Here is a 13,142-nt window from a genome sequence, read left to right as displayed (position 1 = left end):
ACTCCTTCATCAAATATAGACCAGAATCAAAGGGAAGGGAAACAGAATATGTACTGATGTTTGCAGCCATGTTTAGCAGGATCACTCTGCTTGCAATGATGAATTTCGGGGTTTAAAATCCGCATTTTTCTACGGAGAAGTAACTATTTTGTGAAGCGATAAAAAGGCTACTGAACACATTGCTTGGAGCGTTGGTATATTCAGAATGAAATACAAAGCAATGGCGAATAGACACAGCGGAACAGCGTGTTTAATGGTTTTGCTTTGTGTCGCGGACATGGCTGTCGGACAAATTCGCTACTCGGTTCCAGAGGAACTGGAGATTGGTACTTTTATTGGAAACATCGCAGAAGATTTAAGGATAAGCATACGGGAATTATCAGCTCGGAAGATTCAACTGCATTTTGATGGTGGAAAACAATATTTCGAGGTAAATGTGGAGAACGGGATTTTGTTTGTTCACGAAAGAATTGATAGGGAAAAGCTTTGCTCGAAAATGTCTACCTGTTCCGTATCATTTGAACTCGCGCTCGAAGCCCCATTCGAGGTTTTTCCCGTTGAAGTGGAAATATTAGATACAAATGACAATTCGCCAATATTTCCGACTCAGAGATTAGTATTGCAGGTTGCCGAGTCAGTTTCACCAGGCACACGTTTCCCTCTGGAAAGCGCGCAGGACGGTGATGTGGGTACCAATAGTATCAGCATTTACCAGATCAGTTCAAATGACTACTTCAACGTCACCACGCAGACACAAAAAGATGGTAGAAAAATCGCTGAGCTGTTGTTGACGAAATCATTGGATCGCGAAGAGCAATCATCTATTGGACTGATATTGACGGCTGTCGATGGTGGGATCCCACAAACGTCTGCCACAGTTCAGATTGTCATTACTGTAAGGGACGCTAATGATAACGCGCCAGTATTCGATCAGGACGTATACAGGGCAAGTGTCTTGGAAAACACACCCAAGGGTACATTGGTGACCAAATTGCACGCAATTGATTTAGACGAAGGAACAAACGCTGAGTTCAAATATTCCTTTAGTAACTATGTCTCACAAATTGCGCGAGGATTGTTCGAATTGGACCCGGGAAGTGGAGAGGTCAGAGTTAAAGCTTCACTGGATTATGAAAAATCAGAGCTTTACGAGCTTGATGTACAGGCTGTTGACAACGCTCTAAACGTGGGATATGCTAAAGTGTTGGTTTCAATAGTTGACGTCAATGATAACGCGCCCGAAATAAGACTGACTTCAGTAATTAAAATGGTGCCCGAAGATGCTGTGGCAGGCACATTGATTGCTGTATTCAGCGTTGTGGATCGGGATTCAGGAGACAATGGGCAGGTGCAATGTCAAATTCCTCACAATGTGCCATTCAAACTTGAAACTGCTCTGAAAAATAACTACAAGATAATAACTGCTGATATGCTGGACCGCGAAACGACAGCGTTTTACAACTTATCAATATCAGCATGGGATGCTGGATTACCCGCTCTGTCTTCAAACAACATGGTTACCGTTTCTGTTGCTGATATTAATGATAATGTCCCCAGGTTTGCACAGACCTCATACAACGTGTACCTGACGGAGAACAATACTCCTGGTGTATCTGTTTTTTCAGTTTCCGCGCTGGATCCTGACGTGGAACAGAATGGAGACGTTTCCTACTCTATTCTGCACAATGAGAAGCAAGATCTGGCTGCGCCTGATTACTTTACTGTTGACTCGAAAAGTGGGAGCATTTTTGCTCTGCGCTCCTTTGACTATGAGCAGTTGAAGAATTTCCAGTTCAAAGTTCAAGCTCAGGATGACGGATCTCCACGTCTGAGCGGCACTGCTATGGTGAACATTATAATATTGGATCAAAACGACAACGCTCCCCTCGTAATTTCACCATTACCCTCGAATAGTTCAGAAGCAGTGAAGATTTTGCCCCAGTCAATATATCCTGGATATCTGGTCACTAAAGTAATGGCTAATGATGCAGATTCTGGCCAGAACGCAAGACTTTCCTACGAATTGGTTGACGCCACTGATGGTGAGCTTTTCACTGTGGGCCGTTCCTCTGGAGAAATCAGAACAACCCGAAGTTTTACGCAGAAAGACGCAACCAAACAAAAATTGGTTGTTCTGGTCAAAGATAATGGACAGCCGAGTTTGTCAAGCGTGGTGACAATTCTGTTTGCAATTTCACCGAACTTTACTGAACGCCAAACTGAACGTATTGACCAATCCAGTCACTCCAACTATTTCTCGGATCAAAATATGTACTTAATAATATTTTTTGCGGCAACAAGTGTCATATTTTTTCTAATAATTGTCTTGCTGGTCACTTTGAAATGCAAACAAGAGCGAAATAACTTGCCTTATCAGAGACCGAAAATTTACTGTTGTTGCGTAAGAAGGAATTCGAATGATGCCTTTATTCGGAGATCTGAACCAAAAGAATCCTTAAATTATCATCGAGATGTTCAGCTGCAACCATTTTCCGAAGCTTATCGTTATACAGTTCGCTTATCGCCGGAGTCCTCCAAAAGCGATTTTCTATTCTTAAAAGCTTGCCATCCTACGTTACCTCTGAGTGACGCCACTGTTGGTAATGCCTACATGAAGAAGTAATATAGATGGCATTTTTATAAATATTGTGAGTCATGAATAACATATCTCCAGTAGAACTATACTCAGAAAAAAATCAGTAGTGAGTTCGATGCATGCTAGTCGATCACAACAACGCCTGACGCATAAAATGATGAACATATAGTTATATTATTTAAATGCGCCATTGATTGAATACATGACAGGTTTTCAATGTGCATCATTATGTCAGTGTGTCAAAAACGTTTCAACGACTTAAAGCATCATCCCATACCAGCATTTCACAACAGGTATCATAAATGACAAAATATTTTGTTTCACGATTGCTGGCAAACCCAACCTTGTTCCCTCGGCCGGTCGATCACTGCATCTCCCATGATGTATGTACCCATTCCATAACATTTTCACAAGCTGATTCCGAGACTTTCAGATTAAATAAATAAAACCTTTGGAATTAGGAGAGATGTTATGTGTGACAATTGTTTGAAGTATGTGCGTGTAATCAGGCTAATTCATAGCACGAGACAAAAACCATTTCAACCAGAATTGTTACTCCCATTGGAAATATTAATTCAAGAGTTTTAACAACAAAAGCGATTGACCTGCTAATGATAGAAACTAATATTTCACTGCCTGGTGTTAAAAGAATAATTATTTGCTCGAGGAAGGGGCTGATATGTTGACCATTCTGGATTTAACTCCATAAGATCATAAGTAGCAGTAGCAGAAGTACGACATTCAGCCCAACGAGTCTGCTCCGCCATTAAAGGGGGCCGTGACTGATCTGATGCGATGAGCTGCAACTCCACTTTTCTGCCCTATCTCCATAACCTTTAATTCTCTTAATGATTAGACATCTCTCTACCTCAACTTTCGACATATTTATTGATCCAGTCTCCACAGCCTCTGCGGTAAAATAAACCTCACAGAATCATTACACTCTGAGAAAGGGAACTTCTTCTCGTCACTATCTTAAATGCACGACCCCTTACTCTGAAATTATGACCTCTGGTCCTAGACTCTCCCATGAGGGAAAAACAACCTTCCAAACTCCGGTCGACCCTGTCAAGCCGCCTGAGATTCCAAAATATTTCAATAAAGTCGCCTCTATTTCTTATATACGCCAATGTATTCAGATCTACTCAAACTCTCCTCATAAGAAAACCCATCCACACCCTTTATCAAAGCAGTGAGCATTTTCTGAACTGCCCCCAATTCCAATATATTTTTCCTAGATAAGGGGGCCAAAGCTGTTCATTGTATTCCAGGCGCTGCCTGGTTAGTATGTTGTATATTTTTAGTAGAATTCCCCTGCTCAGACATTCCATTTCCTTTGAAATAATGTTCAACATTGAATTTCCCTCCACTAGTTCCTGCAAAATTTGCATGGTGCTTTTTTTTTGGTTTATGCACGAGGATCCATAAATCCGGCTGTTCAGCGGCTTCCAGTAGTCTTATTCCATTTAAATGATACGTTTTCTTAGTCGTAGAGTCATAGAGCTTTACAATATGGCAACAGGACCTTCGGCCCAATATGTCCATGCCGTCCTTTTTTAACGACTAAACCAGTTCCAATTGCCCACGTTGGGCCCATATTCCTCCATGCCCACCTTACCCCATGTAACCATCTAAATGCCTTTTAAAATACGAAATCGTACTTGCCTCCACTACTACTACTACCAGCTGCTTGTGGCAGCTTTTTCCAGACACTCACCACCCTCTGTGTTAAAAAAAAATGCCCCACTGGACTCTTTTATATCTCTTCCCTTTCACCTGAAACATGCACCCTCTGGTTTTAGACTCCTCTACTTTTGGCAAACTATGTTGAAGATCTAGCTGATCTGTGCCCCTCGTTATTTTATAGACCCCTATAAGATGGGCCAGAAGTCTCCTATGCTCCAGGGAAAAAGTCCCAGTCGATCTAGCCTCTCCTTATAACTCAAACCGTCAAGTCCTGGTAGCATCCTAGTATTTTTTTTTCTGCACGCTTTCTAGTTTAATAATATCCTTTCCATAATAGGGTGACCAGGGCTGTACACAGTATTGCAAGTGCGGCCTTACCAACGCCTTGTACAACTTCAACAAACTTCCAACTCCTATATTCAATTTTCTGACCAATAGAACCAGGCATGTCAAATGTCTTTTCCACACTCTGTCCACCTGTGACTACACTTTCAAGGATCTAGGGACCTCAGCCCTTAGATTTTTTTTTTCTATAACTCTCCCCAGCCCCTGCCATTAACTGAGTAAGTCCTCTCCAGGTTCAATCTACCAAAATGCATCACCTCACATTTATCTAAATTAAACTTGCTTTGCCGTTCATCAGCTCACTAGCCCAATTAATCAAGATCCCATTGCAATCTCAGATAAACCTCTTCACTGTCCATTATGTCACCAATCTTGGTGTCAACTGCAAATTTACAAACCAGGCCTCCTATATTTTCATCCAAATTAATATCATTAATAACAGTGGACCCAGCAGAGATCCCTGAGGTACATCACTGGTCAAAAGCCTGTAGTTTGAAAAATATCCATCCACAACCACCCTCTATCTTCGGTGGCCAAGCCAATTTTGTCTCCTTTTGGCTATCTCACACTGGATCCGGTGAGATTTAACCTAGTGCAGCAACCTACCATGTGGTACCTTGCAAAGACCTTGCTAAAGTCCATGTAGACAACATTCACTGCACTGCCCTCATCGACTTTCTTGGTTACCCCTTCAAAAAACTCAATCCAATATTTGAGACATGATTTTCCACTCACAAAGCCTTGCTGTTGTCCCTAATCAGTCCTTGCCCCGCTAAATGCCTATAAGTCCCGTCTGTCAGAATACCTTCTAACAACTTACCCACTACTGATTTTAGGCTAGGTGGCCTGTAGTTCCCAAACTTCTCCCTGCAGCCCTTCTTACACAAAGGCACAACAGGCTCCTCACTTGATCTTCTCACCAAAGTGCATAAATTCACATTACCCTTGACTATATGCTGTCGGAAAAGTTTTAGGCACAATTACTTAACGTGTTTATATTTCTCTGTAGATTATTTGCATCATCCTCACCACTTACCTTCCCACCGATCCTTTGTATATAACCATTTCGTTGTTTGGAAAGACTGGGGGAAATTGTAGAGTCTTAGAGCACAGAACGAGCCCTGTTCTCTGGCAAGCTATCCATTTAATCGTAGTTTCCTGTTCTATCCCTGTGGCCATGCAAGTTTATTTCTCTCAAACATGAATGAAGTTTCCTTTTGAAATTATCCAACTTCTCCGCTTCCACCATTCTGTTGGCAGTGAGTTTCTTGTCATTACCAATCGCTCCTGTCTTGCTAGCGAAAACTAATCTGTGTGCCTCTAGCACCTTCAACAATGGGAATAGTTTTTTTGTCCACATTGCCGAAACCGGTTATAATTGCTACCCCACAATTCCCAGCCTCTTTTACTCCAAGGAGAACAACGACTGATTCTGCATACTAGCATAATAGCTCAACTTTCTGAACTGTGTTACAACTAAAGTAACTGCTCAGTAGACCATCTGGGGGACCCTCACTTTATTACTATACTGTTGTGACCAGAACTTGGCACTATACTTTGGTTATGTCCTAACACGAGCTTGATAACGTTTGAATTAACTTCCGTGCGTTTCCACATATTTCTATTTATAAAGCCAGTAAACCCATATGCTTTGCCAATTACTCGCGCAATATGTTATGCCTAATTAACGGATTTATTTACGTTTCTACACACTCTTTAGAAATTGGCAGTCGTTCCATTTAGCCCTCCCTATCACCCCTGCTTCAGTGAACCATCTTTAGCTACCCTGCAGTAAACTATTATTTGTCTGCATATCCTGCCCATTCGGCTATCACATCAATATTCTGATGCACCCGATTTTGTTTGCCTGCTACCCAACGTTGCTTTCATTGACAAAGTTCGAAATGTTGAGAAAGAAAATACAATGGTTCTGCCACTGATAGTTGAAGAACACCACTCTCTATTCTTCTCCAGCCTGCAAAACAGACATGTAATATAACTCCCAGTTTTATCTCCTTGGGCTATTTTTAAGGCCACGCTGACATTAGCCTCATATTCCATGACCTTTAGTATTATTAACCACCCTTGTGCTTACCAAATACAAACAGGCTACCTCTGCCGCATCCTTCTTATCAAACCACTCCATCATTTCATCAGTAAAATCAATTACGTTGAGTAAACATGACTTGCTTCCAAAAACCCGTGCTGGTTTTCAGTAACTCACTCAAACATCTTCAAATACCTGCTCGTTGTCAAGTGCAAATTCCTCACCACTAACGTTAAACCGACCCAGCTAGTTTTGCGAGGAGTATCTTTGAACGCTTTCCTGAACAGCTACATTGCCACCGTCATATCGTCCAGCAAATTCCCATAGGGATTCCAAAATTATCGCGATTTAGCATAGCCAATCCACCTAACCCACACCTTTTGTGCATTTAGATGATTGGCCGTGCTAAATTGCGTTTTGTGCACCTAGATGTCTAGGTTAAATAGATTAGTCATGGTAAACGAATAGGATAACGGCGACATGGCGGTTGAGAGGGCCATGCCGTTAGAGAGTCGATGTAGGCTCGATAGGCCGAGTGGCCACTTCTGCACTGCAGGGATTCTATAGTCACGGCGAGCCATCCAGTATCACTTCTCTCATTTACCTTAGGAACCAAGATGTAACCTATCCATATCAGAAAATCTATCCATGCTTAGCATTGTTACCCTTTCAAGTACACGCTGCTCATTGTATTTTTAACCCGAACTTAACATAGAACATAGAACATTACAGCGCAGAACAGGCCCTTCGGCCCACGATGTTGCGCCGACCAGCTTTTAAAAAAAAACAACACTAACCCACTAATCTAAACCAATCCCATTTCGTCCATAAACCTATCCACAGATCTCTTAAACGCCCCTAAACTAGGCGCATTTACAACTGCAGCTGGCAGGGCATTCCAGTCCCTCACCACTCTCTGGGTAAAGAACCTACCCCTGACATCAGTCCTATAACTACCCCCCCTTAATTTAATGCCGTGCCCCCTCGTGCTAGCTTTCTCCATCCTAGGAAAAAGGCTATCACTATCCACCCTGTCTAAACCTCTAATCATCTTATATGTTTCAATAAGGTCCCCTCTTAGCCGCCTTCTTTCCAGCGAAAACAACCCCAAATCTCTCAGTCTCTCCTCATAGGATCTCCCCTCCATACCAGGCAACATCCTGGTAAACCTCCTCTGCACCCTCTCCAAAGCCTCTACATCCTTCCTGTAATGTGGGGACCAGAACTGCACACAATACTCCAAGTGCGGCCGCACCAGAGTTGTGTACAGTTGCATCATGACGCTGCGACTCCTAAATTCAATCCCCCTACCAATAAACGCCAAGACACCGTATGCCTTCTTAACAACCTCATCTACTTGATTCCCAACTTTCAGGGATCTATGTACACATACACCTAGATCCCTCTGCTCCACACTATTCAAAGTCCTCCCGTTAGCCCTATACTCAACACATCTGTTATTCCTACCGAAATGAATTACCTCACACTTCTCCACATTAAACTTCTCTGCTTCCGCTATTTTGTCAGGACCCTCCTCTTTATTAAAAAAAGGCAAATACAAGTTCACATTAAGTACACTGCTCTCGCCCTGATTTTTGAGCGCATACCACATTCTTCCTCCCTAATCGGTCCACCCTGCATCATATCGCCTGCTTTGTTGCTGCATGCTGATGGAAAAGTTTGGACACAATTTCATGTTCAATTCCTTTTCATTCTCCCTTTGCCAATCTCCTTTTCTATTTTACTATCCGCCGTAACTTTTTTTTTGGCGCTGTTCTTGTTTGGCGAATTCACTTGACAGGTTACAGGCAGGCCTTCTTATGTCTTCACATTCCCTTCATGCTTGGCAATCCAATGAAACATGAATTTGCTTCCCATGTATTTCAGTTTTGTGGCATGTGCCCCGCCTGTACCTGAAATAAATCTTTCTTTAAGGGCATACATTGTTCTCTTATACTTGTTCCTATCAAGCCTTGGTTCCATTTTACTGGATTAACTCCGGTCTCGTCTGACTGATGTTTGGTTTCTTCTATATTTAAAGTTGTATTTCATAGTTTTGTTTCTGTCCCTTCTCCGTTATTGATCTCAAACTTATCATCCGATGACCGTTTTTAAATAAGTATTCTACAACAGACGCTTGGTCTACTTCGCTCACCTCATTCCCCAGCTTTACATCCAATCGAGCCTCTTTCCTAATTCGACTGAGAGCCAAAAAAATCACAGAAAACCTTTCAGAAATCCCTCCCAACTTTTAGGTGGATCATATCTGCTGACCTCGTATTGTTCCAGAGACTGATTGTGTCTGCATACGTCTGTGTCCGAAGTGGGTTTTACCATTTCGCAAACCAAAAAACTATGCTAGTTTAATACACACGTACGCATTGAATGCTAGACTTTTTTTTGTATAATAAATCGATATTGGACAGCACATTCCCTACTGGATGTCTGAGATACGATTCCTGGCAGATACTGTTAACTGTTGTTAAATCCCTACACATAATTTTAAAACTATTTATTATATTGCTCCTTGACTTTTGTACAAGTTGGTTGGATTGGCTCAATGGTATTTCGGATAACTTACATAATATTTGCAGAAAATCGCCCCAAGCAACGTCTTTTACAACGCCCTAAACGAAAAATATATTGATATTTGAACCTTAATCAAGAATTATAAATTTGTCTGAATAGTTTTGCATTACTATGGCTTCATTATCATAAGCGAGGAAAGAAATATGTCTGAATGCGACTGATTTAATCGAATTGGAAGCATTAGACGGTAGTGGCCAAAACATTAAGAAAGGAGGTGCGAAGACAAGTGATTTGAAACGCTCGTGGACGAAGTGCTTGGGAAGCAGAATAAAAGGAAATTTTCATCACGGAGATAAGGGAAATGAATTGAAATTAAATATTGTATTTCAGACGGAACAAATCACAATTGGGAGATCAGGAATGGATCAATAAATGGATCAGGAAAAATAATTTGTTGACTTTGTAAATGCAGTAGACGTAAAGTTATAATGAAAAAAAAGGTTGATCAATTCCGGGAAGAGGAACTTGTAGAATCTATAGAATGTAAAATCAAAGGAGAAAACATGTGTAAGCGAAACTGAAGGCTGGTGTGTGGCTGTGAGATCGCAGCAATGCAGACAGACCTGTGAACACCAGTTTGCTGCCACCACCAGAGAGGAGAAGCCTCAGTACAATTTCCTGGAAAAGCTAAGGGCATTTTGTGGTAATGTTACTGGAATTCGTTACAGATTAGAAATCCGTGAGGAATGTTACCATTAAAAAGGGGCTCGGATCTAAGTTTATTAAGTAAAAATCTTTTAGGGAATGTTGGTAGAAATACCGCTAACAGTGCAAGCGTGTTTATGTATTTTAAGTGTTGTTTTCTTTTTCCTTTATTTTAATAGATGTTTAACTTTAATGTATAAAATCGTAACAAATGGTCTGAGAGTTATTTATCGTGGTTTCAGTTAACTCCTCGCAATACACAAATTGCGTATTGTTGGGGTTGATTATTCAACTTTCCAGTGGAGTTTATCAGCATTGCCCTTCCTGTCTGCCTTGCAAGAACAAAACTGGGGTCTGTTTGCAAGATGTTAATGAATGATTCCTTGATTGGCTTAAAATCCCAAGCTGATAAAGGAGGAATAACCTATAAGACGGGGCAATGAAACTGAAGTTCAGTTAGTTGAGACTATCTGTGACAAGATTGTTCAGAAAGTGAAAATTGGGGAAATGATTCTGAGGTGTTTAGCTCAGTGAAATTAGTAGTTACAGAAACATATGCAAATTAAGCAGTTATTCCAGATTGTTTCTTCAAAGATGGAGGCAGAGTGAATCCAGAGTGTTATTGCCTTAAGTTAACGTATTGTTCAGAATGCGATATAAGGTCTAGGTATTATTGATGTTAAATTCCAGTTGTGTTCATTTGAGACTTTAAGCACATATGCAACGGGAGGCAATTTGATGAAGTAACCCAGAAAACAGTTGAAAAGTTGCAGATGTGTACTTACCAAAGACAGAACGGGGCTTAACTAGCTTGCTGCGGCACTTAGTTTCTGGTCCAGCTTGGGAGCCGATTGAAACTCGGTCTCTGTTCTCTCTCGATTACCGCTGCTTCCATGTAGACAGTAAGCGCCTGTTGTGCTAATTGGTCAGTGAAAGCTTCTGCTTTTTAATTCATCCCAAGTCACAACCCACAGCGTGGTCAATGACTTTATTTCATTCCGATTGACCTAAATGTGGTGAGGCTATTTCTTAACACGCTTAAGAGGTTGGTGATCATTCTGTGATTTGTCTAGTTAGGCAAGATCCGTTTGTATTTGGTTTCTTGAAGGTGACAGTCCTCTATTGATTCCATTTCCTATTGCCCCCAGACTGGACCTCTGAGGTGTCAATTACGTGGGGATCAACAAGCTTATCAAGGTTGTTTCTGTTTCTTCTATGACCTCTCGCTGAGACAAAATATTATGTTATGACATCTTCCTTGCCCATTTGTTCAAGATGAGGAACATATGCTGTCAAACCCTCGTAATTAATACCTTGAGCATATCGTTTCAAGCTTAATTTACTTGTTACTACATCAACCCGTTAACAGTGACTCGATATTTTGTACAGGGCATTTAAAGGCTGGTAACTTATCCCTGTGGTCACTTGGAATGAGTTACTTTACATTCATAGGATAGAGTAGTAAGAAGTTGCTTATAATCCTGAAACTCATCAAGACGTTTGCAAAGAACGAATATAATATATGTATAAAAATATATATGAGAATGGCTTTGAGGTCCGTTTCTGTTTCGGACAAAACAACATGACATATCTGGGAACAGCATTCATCCGGCCAGATGCTCTCTATGCATGTGTCTTTAGCAAAACTTCATCCAAATAGACACTCATCATTATGTATTTGCTGAGAGAACAACTTTGCTGTCGTACTATTTTCTATCTGTGAGTGCTTGGTATTATCAATTAAAACTACACAGCAGTTATGCAAAACTTAATAAGTTACGGCACTTACACAAAATCTTTATAGAATACATATAAAATTAGTGTCTAAAAATGACCGGTGTGTTTAATATAACACGATACATTCAACTAACAAATTCAAACTGAAATAACTATAAACTTAAAAAAGCCAACGCCTGAACATAATTTAAAAACTTACAAAAACAAAGATGCTTACATTTTGCTCAATAAAGTGACTTAGTTTAAATATCATAAGTTAGACTGCATTAAGTTAATGCACAAGGCTGACTGTTTCAACACGTGTTCCTCTTTGCATAACAATTGTTTAAATTTAGACTACGCAACCAATAATTTGAATTACCCGGCAGGTGAATGGTGTGATGTCAGTAATTGACTTCTTGCATTACTAGCCTAAGGACTTTGTTTTCTCCTCTCCCTTCTCAAGTGTGAATGCGATGCAAAAAACGAGTCACCTGATGAGATTTTTTTTAATTCAAACGTGGGGCATAGGCCTCGCTGGGTGGCCACCATTATTATCCCTATTTAAGTGCCCCAGAATTTAGCATATATCTATTGGGTTGCCATGCTTTGATTATTGCCATAACTAAGTGGTAGTTAAGCCTGCATCGTTAATTCTTATTCCAGCATTTCAGGAACATCTTACTACCGTCGTAACTGATTGCGTACTATCCGCCCCTAAGACAAAAAGTTGACATCAGTACTCGCTGATAATCATGCCTGTATCAACTAGATTTCCAGAAGTGATGCTGTTAACAAAGAACACAATAAACAGGATTATAGACTAGTTTACCAAATTATTTACAGATGTGGAGTGGAGTCCCATAGGTGGCAATTCGACATCTCAGACAGCTTTCCACAACTTATTCAGCAGAACTGGAATCAAACATTATGCGTTTCATTCTTTCCTTTGGACAATGCTAACATTGACGAGACGTTCTTCCTGATTCGTGGAAAGCACAGCTTCTCCGTGTTATTTGCCATGGTTTTCGTCTTGGAGAAAAGACCTCAACATCGTGATTCATGGTTGCACAACATGGAAAACAACAAATTTTGGGTTTCAGCCTATATCCTCCTGGCATGGAGTCACTCGGTACATCCAACGTGGGAGAGATAATCAATTCTCACTGGATAGGTATAACCACATAGACAACTATTCCCCACGGGTCATTTTCACCTCAGATGAGAAACATCAGTTCTACGACGCACTTGACTTTTCCATCAGCAGACTTTCCAGCAGCAAGGAAGTGTAACTTCTTGAATACTTAATCATACGCGTAGGCATCTATTATACATCTTGGTGAACGTTCATTACGCACCAGCGGCACGGCAAGATGAACGAACATGGACAGAAGGAGCGACAGTTAGACTGCTGCCATGGGCACTGCGTGATGAATAGTTACTTCCAAATCGAGCTGTGCCAGAGATTGCCTTGGAGATACCGGAGATCATGTCATAGGCACGAGCTAGATCTCATCT

At 41.0% G+C, this 13,142-nt stretch overlaps 1 pseudogene; it reads left to right on the top strand.

Annotated features, from left to right (window-relative positions):
- Positions 1–220: 220 nt before the first annotated feature.
- LOC145351632 (protocadherin-10 pseudogene) lies at positions 221–2,623 on the top strand (annotated as a pseudogene).
- The last annotated feature ends 10,519 nt before the right edge of the window (positions 2,624–13,142 follow it).

This window comes from Carcharhinus amblyrhynchos, chromosome 13 (assembly GCF_965287045.1).
Source record: "Carcharhinus amblyrhynchos chromosome 13, sCarAmb.v2.hapA, whole genome shotgun sequence".
In the NCBI taxonomy this organism is placed as follows: domain Eukaryota; kingdom Metazoa; phylum Chordata; class Chondrichthyes; order Carcharhiniformes; family Carcharhinidae; genus Carcharhinus; species Carcharhinus amblyrhynchos.
The sequence above is the reverse complement of the archived record's forward strand: the minus strand, read 5'-3'. Positions and strand labels throughout refer to the sequence as shown.